This window comes from Berghia stephanieae, chromosome 6, assembly GCF_034508935.2.
Source record: "Berghia stephanieae isolate SIO BIC M18660-M18661 chromosome 6, UCSD_Bste_1.3, whole genome shotgun sequence".
NCBI classification, from domain to species: Eukaryota; Metazoa; Mollusca; class Gastropoda; order Nudibranchia; family Aeolidiidae; genus Berghia; species Berghia stephanieae.
Window position 1 is genome coordinate 27,648,391 of NC_088365.1, and position 10,000 is coordinate 27,658,390.

A 10,000-nucleotide genomic window follows, 5' to 3' on the forward strand; every position below is an offset into this window, starting at 1 on the left:
TCTCTCTCTCTCTCTCTCCACACACACACATATATTATATATTATATATTATATTTATATATATATATATATATATATATATATATTATATATATATTCTATCTCTCCCGCCCGCTCCCTTGGGCGAGTGTCATATTACAAGACCACGTTGCCTTAACTATCATTAACTGCGATTATTTAAAGAAACATATTGTTATACAAACTACAATCAGGTACTTATTCATACTTGAGCTGAGTGGGGTAATGTGTGTATATTATAAGTGTATAGAAGGAGATAGATTGGTGTCACTCAGGTCTTTGTTATACAATTTTTGAACTTGTATAAGTTTTTCGGCATCATCATCATCATCATCATCATCATCATCATCATCATCGTCATCATCACCATCATCATCATCATCATCATCATCATCATCACCACCATCGCATCATCAAGCTATAAGTTAACGATGGCTACGCTGGAACCCTCTGGGACTTATAGTTTGACGACATTTTCTAGTTTTTTGCCGTTGTCGTACTGCTCAAAGAAACAAGCGATTTCATTGGTGGAACTCTTGAATACAACTCACGATTTGCTTTTTTTGCGATCAAAGACTTGTCTTTTGACGTAATTTTTTGGTCAGTGTCAGCGTAGCCATCGTTAACATATAGCCTAACACTAGAACCGTTGATTGCCCATCAAAAACTAAGTAGATATAGTAAAATAATCATCGATTATTTCCCTTAGTTTGTCGCCTGCAATCAGTGTCGTGAAAATTAAAGGTCTCTAAAAAAAAAAAAGTAGTACCACCGATGCTACGATTCCGATTATATAATACGAGTGCATTCACTGGCCTATAAAGGAACCTAGCAACCGCTTTTTTCATGAGTAAAAGGGGTGTAAGAATATACGATTCTTTTATAGGCCATAGGCCCATGGAGCGGGAGTTTATCCGGTTTCTATAGCGTGAAACGGAGAATAGCAATTGCTTGCGACCCTTTGGATAGGACGGTAGTCTATCGCAAGGTACTTTCCACAGATCTATCAGACCCATCTACCCAATCACTGCTGGGGGACAGGGGGTCAGAAAAATTCTCGACTGCACCCGTATATATATATATATATATATATATATATATATATATATATATATATATATATATTATATATATATATATAATATATTATAGTGTGTAATGTGTATTGTAAATAGTAAAAGAACACGATTCTAAGGCCAAATTACACAGTTAAGACTAATTCAATCCACCTGGCATCTGTCTGAGTCTACATGACGATGGGGACGCGCCTTAAGGCAGGAGACAATGGAGATAAGGATGCCTACAAGTCACCGTCATTTGTCACTGGAGGCCTGTCACCTGTCACCATGGCACAACATCCATCAGTCATGTGACGTCACACAGGTTGGGAATAGTACGGTAATGGTACAGTAGTTTGTATTCATACAGAATATAGGACGTTATAGTAAAAGAGGAGAAAGAGAGAGAGAGAGAGAGAGGAGAGAGAGAGAGAGAGAGAGAGAGAGAGAGAGAAAAGAGAGAGGTAGAAATAAAGATAGAGTGAGAGAGATAGATAGATAGATAGATAGAGAGAGAGAGAGAGAGAGAGAGAGAGAGAGAGAGAGAGAGAGGCACATATACACACAAACACACACACAGAAAAGAGAGAGAGAGAGAGAGAGAGAGAGAGAGAGAGAGAGACTCACAGACACACACACACACTCATACACACACAGAGAGAGATAGATAGATATATAGATAGAGAGAGAGAAAGAGAGAGAGAGAGAGAGAGAGAGAGAGAGAGAGAGAGAAGACTCATGATGAAAAATTCTTGATTACTCATAACATTCTTGGAAAAATTAAAGGTTGAAACTGACGTATGTTTAATTTCAGGTCTGAGGACCGAGAACTCTTATAGGCTTATTGTTGTCATGGAAAAATATGCTCCCACAATTGCGTGCAGTGATTAGATGCACACGTATCTAGGTTTAAACCGACGTTGAATATTGCCCACAATTGGATTCAACAGTCTGATGTCACGTCCGCCCAGCAACCAGCAGCTTGGTTCTAAACAAAGAAAATCGGTACTCTTTATTCTTCATGCTGGCTAGAACTTTTTCACATGTCATGTGATCAGAATGCATAGAAGTCAAAACATGATCAGATTTATATTGTTTTTCTCCACTTTTATATTCGTCGGAGAAATATTTCATAAGGGCATCCGCCATTGTTCCGATAGTTTAGAACCAGTTACTAAGTTACTATGCGTCATTACGAGGGAAGTGACGCCACGACTGTTGAAGCCTATTGCGTGCAGTTATTACACGTATCTAGGTCGACACCGCTGTTAACAGGTTTAACCCTCTTCTTACCAGCTACAGGAAATAAATCGTCACATTCGTTCCGATACAACCAACATTTTTCTTATTCAAATTTCTATTTGTACATCGTAAATTTTAAAGAAAATGAACACAGTGTGTTGTAGAGCATGTTTTGCTAAAGAAATTATGTATCGCAAGAACTTACTGCTATTGTGTTTGAGTGATAACTGATGGCCCAAATTGGCATGGTGTAATTGTTGTAATTATGAAAAAAATGCAATTTACTCCACCCTTTCCCTAAATAGTTACGCGTCATGATAATATGTTTACAATAATAATTTGTGACGTCAGATTATAAATCGTTAAATTTAACAAAAAATCAGATTATTTTAAAAGAAGTATCATTTGAGTGTCTTTGAACATGTCTTTTATTCAAAGATGACGAAATAGGAATCGATTGAGGGGTAGAAAAATTATGTCTTTCAGTCTTGCGTTATGGAATTGGAACTTTGTTCCCAACGCGGACTCACAATACAAGCTCGTGCAGCGGTTGGGAACACGTCCAAAAAGCACGAGTGTAAGAATCGTAAATTATTCTCCAGTGCAGCAATGTAAAAGGATGCCCATAAATGGGTTGTGTTGGCAGACATGCAAGTTGTGTGTGTGTGTGAGTGTTTGTGTGTGTCTTTTGTGTGTGTGTTAGTGTGTTTGTGTGTGCATGGAGTCGTACAATTAGAAGTAGGAATAATTGATTAATTGTTGGTTTAAAAAAAAAAAAACGTTGTACGGTTTTGTGGTCTTGTGGTGTGACAATCGCCTTCGGATTGAAAGGTCCTGGGCTCGAGTCCCGCTCTGAGCGGCGCATTGTTGAGTGATATGGACAAGTCTCTTTAGTCACATTCTCTCATCGTATTCAGGTGTAAAATAACTATCTGGCCGTTAACAACGATTTCTTTGTCCTGATAAAGAAAATGTGATATCACCTAACAGGTGTCATGTTTCCATCTCCACGTTAAGTGTTGCTGTAGGCTTGTTGGTCAGGGACCCTTGTAAAGCGCCTTGAGCAGGTTTAGTGGATATTGCGCTATGTAAAAGATCAAATTTGAGTGATTAAAAAAATATTCTGAAAGAGGTGAGTATAAAACAGCGCCAGACATTGCTGAAAGAAAAATACAAAACAAAACAAAAAATAGCTACCAAAAAAAAAAAAGAAAAAAAAAAAAGCAAATAAAAAAAAATAAATAACAGAAATAAATAAATAAAAATAAAGCTCAGCTAGAATGGACAGGGGTCGACCTCAGACCTCCTGGTCATCGATAAGCAGTAGGACTGAGGTTCGGTTTTATCCATGCACGAGCATTTGTTTTGTTTTTTTACTCTTTATTTATTTTATTTTTTTTCGGTTGGGGGGGGGGGGGGGGGGAGGAGGTGGTTTTGTTCTCTTCCTCTTCGTGTATTTTTTCTTTCTGTCCGTTCTGGTGTTGTTTAATACTCACATTTTCAGAGTTGTAAACGGATTAATTAGAACAGTTTGGAGTTCCTCCCACAGACCGTGAGAGGAACGTAGTTTTATATTTCACAGACACCAGTGCCTGCTCCATATTTTGTCATGTTGTTTGTTATTCGTTACCGTCGTCTCTAAACGGTGTTATGTCCGAATGAACTGAATGCTAGAAATTAAAATTAAAGTTAAATTGATCAAGAATCTGAAATTCTAAATTTTTGTTCTTCTTCTTCTTCTTCTTCTTCTTCTTCTTCTTCTTCTTCTTCTTCTTCTTCTTCTTTTTCTTCTTCTTCTTCTTCTTCTTCTTCTTCTTCTTCTTCTTCTTCTTCTTCTTTCTTCTTCTTCTTCTTCTTCTTCTTCTTCTTTTCTTCTTTCTTCTTCTTCTTTCTTCTTCTTCTTCTTCTTTTCTTCTCTTCTTCTTCTTCTTCTTCTTCTTCTTCTTCTTCTTCTTCTTCTTCTCTCTTTCTTCTTCTTCTTCTTCTTCTTCTTTCTTCTTCTTCTTCTTCTTCTTCTTCTTCTTCTTCTTCTTCTTTCTTCTTCTTCTTCTTCTTCTTCTTCTTCTTCTTCTTCTTCTTCTTCTTCTTCTTTTCTTCTTCTTCTTCTTCTTCTTCTTCTTCTTCTTCTTCTTCTTCTTCTTTCTTCTTCTTCTTCTTCTTCTTCTTCTTCTTCTTCTTCTTCTCTTCTTCTTCTTCTTCTTCTTCTTCTTCTTCTTTTCTTCTTCTTCTTCTTTCTTCTTCTTCTTCTTCTTCTTCTTCTTCTTCTTCTTCTTTCTTCTTCTTTCTATCTTCTTCTTCTTCTTCTTCTTCTTCTTCTCATCTTCTTCTTCTTCTTCTTCTTCTTTTCTTCCTTCTTTTCTTCTTCCTTCTCTCTCTTCTTCTTTTTCTTCTTCGTTCAGCTTATCCTGCATATCCATAAAAGCATCATCTTCCTCCAGGCCCAGTTATTTCATATCGTTCACCAACACACAAAACTATGCGTAACGTTAAATAAATAGTTAAAAGTCTCATTGATAAAATCTAGTGAGAACTCACCACAAAGATGGCTGTCTAAAAACAATAATAAATGAAGAGCTGAGTGACGTCAAATTCGTTCCATCTATTTATGGCTATAATTCAATTTTTACAACCCTAACCGTCCCTACATATTGTACGGCTATGTGGTCTATTGGTATGACACTCGCTTTCGGATCGGAAGGTCCTGGATTCGAGCCTCGCTCGGCACACAGTTGAGTTATTGGAGAAGGCTCTTTACTCACATTCTCTCACCGTACTCAGCCAGGTGTAAAATGAGTACCTGACCGTTAACAGCGTTGTTTCTGTCTGAAAAAAATTGTAACATCACCTAAGAGAAGTCATGTCCCGTCCTACATGTTAAATGTTGCTGTTGGCCAGGGACCCCTCGTAAAGCGCTTTGAGTACATTCAGTGGATATTGCCCTATATAAAAGCTCTAGTTTTTTTGGGTTTTTTTTTTTTTTTTTACATACAAGCGTTTTGATCCGATGGGTTGCATTATATGGAGAATAAGAAAGGGAAACGCTGTGCTCGTTTATTTCTTTATTATGTTGATTCAAGATCAACAATGGGGTGAAATTAAACCGTTCTTCAAATTCTAATAACATTCCATTTGATCTTCTGTACATAAGACGTGTCTTGACTAGAAAAAATAACGATAAGTATTGAATTGTAAGCTTCAATTTATTAGACGAAGACTGATACTGTGGACGTTTCTGGTTTTCCATTTATCAACCAAACACGATGAATAAAACACTAAGGACGAATTAATTAGATAAATCTCATTCGTCCTTAGTGTTTTATTTATCGTGTTTTGTTAATAAAGGGGAAACTCGAAACGTCAATCTCATTTGTCCTTAGTGTTTTATTTATCGTGTTTTGTTAATAAAGGGGAAACCCGAAACGTTCCCAGTATCAGTCTTCGTCGAATAAATTGAAGCTTACAATTCAATACTTATCGTTATTTTTTTTCCCTTCGAGCTTCAACAACAACATTTTTATTATTCTTGTCTAGACACGAAATTTAACCTAACGAAATCCCAGGTTTGAGAGTTTTTGCCAAGATGAGAATTTATTCAAATCGATCAATATTTGAAGGACGAGTTTTCTGGCCAAATTTTTAAACACGATTTTTCCAGAGTACGACAGTTATAATGCAATTAATACAAAGTCCATCTTGCTAAAAATAAGTAAGTGGAGCAAGTATTTATGTTGATAATAGCACGAAATGAAGTGGGTAGGAAAGTGCCAGACGATAAAAGAGAATAAAATTTTCGCGACGGCGATGGGGGCATCGAACCCGCGACCTGGGAGGCGGAGTTGTCGTACGAGTAAGGTCGCGGGTTCGAACCCTCATCGCCGCCGCGAAATTTTGATTCTCTATTGTCATCTAACACTTTCCTACTCACTTCATTTCTTGCAAAAGAGAAGGATAATGTTTTCTTGCTTAAACTTTTAAAAAAAAGCTTAAATTATATCCTCTTGTTCATTCTTTTGTGTCTTAAACTCAATTTGATTTTCTAGTATAGTTTATTCTGAAAAAACGCCGGATTGCCTCGGTGAGCTACATATTGATGTTATGCGATTTTGTAAAATACTCACAACTCACAACATCCGCAAAGAAAAGTTCACATGTGAACACACAAAAGTGTGTGTAACCTTTAACGTTTATAATCTGATTGAAATAATCTACTGAGAACTAATCACCAATATCAGTCTAAAAAAGAAATAACAAATGGTTGAGTGATGTAATCTTCGAGCCTGCTATAATAATACCGAGAGGGAATAGCATGTATGTTGTGTTCTCAAAAATATCTAGGACGTTTTAAATAATTACGGCCAGTAACCTCGTCCTTCAAACATTTTTCGATTAAAATGCCTCTCATCTTATAATAAACAAATCTTACACTGGAATAAGTCCCAGGTTTGAGAACTTTTGACGAGAGGACGGTCATTTGAATTGGTCGGTATTATTTGAAGAAAGGACGAGTTTTCTGGCCAAATTTTTTAGAAATGTGTTCGTTTTTGTTTCGTTTTGCAGAGTCCGACAGTCAGATGTGTGATTATGTTTGCCAGACGTCAACACGCGATTCTCAACTCAATTCGAACCAACGGGGACTCAATTGGGTGGCAATTTTGTGTAAACAAAATCGTTGATATAATTTATTAATAACGAATTCTTGCCTTCGGTTTGAAGTGGAGTGGGTGGGGTGGGGGTGAGGCTGGGGGATAGGGATGGGGGGGGGGGGGGGACGAGTTGTAGTCGTCCAGACCTGCCACTATACGAATTTTTGGCTCCAATTTCAGATCTCCATATTATGATCATCTCTAAAGTCGTTAAAACTTATTGAAAATGAAAGTTGATTCCAGACTACATAGTTTATAAACTCACTCAATCCTAGAAATTTTTGCTACTTTTCAAAATTGGAAATTTTAAATTTAAAATGGGGATGTACACAGATCGTTTTATTCAACTACCATTAACATATACAAATTAAATACATTAACTTTGATACTACGCCTATAATTTGTCTCTGAAAAATGTAATAAATAGGCATGGGGTAAAAGTAACCCCGGGTGAACTACGGATATAGTCGGTGTTAGGGTTGAGTGAGTTAAGGATTTTGAGATGTTATTTAATTCTTGAAAAGATAAATTGTTGATTTTTAAAGTTAATTAAATATGCTATTTGGTCATGTGATTCCAACACTCGCTTTCGGATCGGAAGGTCCTGGGTTCGAGCCTCGCGCGGTGCATCGTGGAGTCCTTGGAAAAAAATTATTTACAGACATTTTCTCACCGTACTTAGGTGTAAAATGATTACCTGGCCGTTAACAGCGTTGTCTCTGCCAGAAAAAAAAAAATGCAATATCGCCCAGCAGGCGTTTAGTCTCGTTTTACATGTTACGCGTTGCTGTTGGCCAGGGACCCTTTGTAAAGCGGTTTGAGCACGTTTAGTGGATATTGCGATATATATATATATATATATATATATATATATATATATATATATATATATATATATATATGAATTATAAAAACAAAAATGAAATAATAGTGCTCAACTTTTTGATAAAAGGAGCTATTTATAAACATTTCAAGTATAATTATGATTATTTTACTTCTACAACATGTTGTAGAAGTTAAATCATCATAATTATACTTGAAATGTTTATATAATATATATATATATATATATATATATATATATATATATATATATATATATATATATATATATATATATATATATATATATATTTATGAGTGTTGGCGGGTACTTGTAGGTACGAAAGTGCTCGATAATGGTGGTTAGAGCTAATATATAAATGTAAATTTTCACTCACATTATTCTTGCCAAGACGATTTCGTTTCTGTATTCCCACTTCATCAGTCGGCAGAATCCATTTGTAAGTAATGTCCGTAGAGAACTCCAAACTTTGGAGTTCTCTACGGACATTACTTACAAATGGATTCTGCCGACTGATGAAGTGGGAATACAGAAACGAAATCGTCTTGGCAAGAATAATGTGAGTGAAAATTTACATTATATATATATATATATATATATATATATATATATATATATATATATATATATATATATATATATATATATATATATACATATAAAGCTCAATTATACGTGTAGGGACACAATTTTTATCTCCGAAGAACTACGAATTTTTAAATGTTCAAGCTGGCAGGACTGAGTAATCTTGGGAGTGGAAAGGGGGGTGGGCGGATGGGGGGGGGGGGGCAGGGGGGGGGGGGGCGTGTGCAGCTGTAGTCGTTTGGGGTGTGAGAAGGGGAAGGGGAGGGGTGGGAGCAGGTGTAGTCATCTGGGGAGTGAGAAGGGGGTTGGGGGGGGGGGGGGCGAGAGGGGGAGACAAGAAAAGTGAGACAAGACGGTAGGTAACCACAGGTAGATGAATAGATGGATGAAGATGCCTTTTGAATGTCATCTCACCTGAGTGGCCAAAGTTGTTTATCCTGTGTTTACCTGTAATATAGACAATAGTCTAAGCCATAGGTAGTTTTGGTAGCAGTCACTGTAATAGTGTATATGTATGTAAGTCAAGACCGTGTATGTTGTATCTCTCTGTGTGTTAGTTGTCCTTGAGTGAGAACTAAAATGTCTTAAGTTCGAGTCGAGAGAAATATATAGAAAATATACGGAGTCTCGTAAAAAATGAATGCTTATTAAAAATGATTAACATTTAAAATGGAGTTAAAATGCATTTAAAAACAGTAAAAGGATACTTAAAATATTTGTAAGATTTTATAAAAATAGAAAATTGATTTACAGTCAAATTTATAATTTTTTTTTTAATGTGTAAAACACTTCTTGGGTCACCCCACCCCGTATTTGTGTTTTTTCACATGGACTCAAGTTAAAATAAATAATATTGAAGACAAATTCGTGTAAAAATTTAGTAGATTATGACCGACGTGAAATTATTTGCAGGTCTGATAAGCCAAATTGTTATGGGATCATTCTTGTAATGGAGATACTCTCAAACTAACGCAAAATATTGTCCATTACAATAATGCAAAATCAAGCCCGTAACTGCGTTGGGTTATCAGACCTGAAAATATGTGCACCTTGACTAAGACAATTCATATGAATGTTCTTGAATTCTGACTGGATGTGTTTACGAAGGGAAAAAATTCCCCGTTTATAAATCAGATTTCCGGATAGTGATCTTGTGATAATACATATGTGACCTATCGTCCCAATGCAGTATTATGCCTTTATATATGCTAAGTGCTGGAAGTAGAAATTATAGACACATATCGATGGTCGGCGGATCCAAACTCTCAAGTCCCGAGTTTCACGATCGGCGGATCAAAACTGTGAGGTCCCGATTTTCACGATCGGCGGATCAAAACTCTGAATTCCCGATTTTCACGATGGGCGTATCAAAACTCTGAGGTCCCGATTTTCACGATCAGCGGATCAAAACTCTGAATTCCCGATTTTCAGGATCGGCGGATCAAAACTCTGAGGTCCCGATTTTCACGATGGGCGTATCAAAACTCTGAGGTCCCGATTTTCACGATCGGGGGATCAAAACTCTGAAGTCTACATACGGAATTTAAGCACCGTGTTTTATTTAATTTTGGGCGGATCAGACCGCTGATGGCATCAAAATTAAATAAAAC

At 36.5% G+C, this 10,000-nt stretch overlaps 1 protein-coding gene across 5 annotated transcripts in view; it reads left to right on the plus strand.

Moving 5' to 3' along the window:
• Window positions 1-10,000, plus strand: part of LOC144974776 (uncharacterized) — a 29,764-nt gene that overhangs the window by 8,367 nt on the left and 11,397 nt on the right. Inside the window, exon 1 of one of the 5 annotated variants that reach the window (XM_078918019.1) lies at window positions 8,766-8,906. The exons of 1 other annotated variant lie outside the window; for it this stretch is intronic. The gene's annotated coding sequence lies outside the window, so the exon portion shown is untranslated. Of the gene's footprint in view, window positions 1-8,765; window positions 8,907-8,948; window positions 9,109-10,000 lie in introns of those variants that run through there. 3 more of the 5 variants (XM_078918020.1, XM_078918022.1, XM_078918023.1) reach the window with 3 other exon arrangements.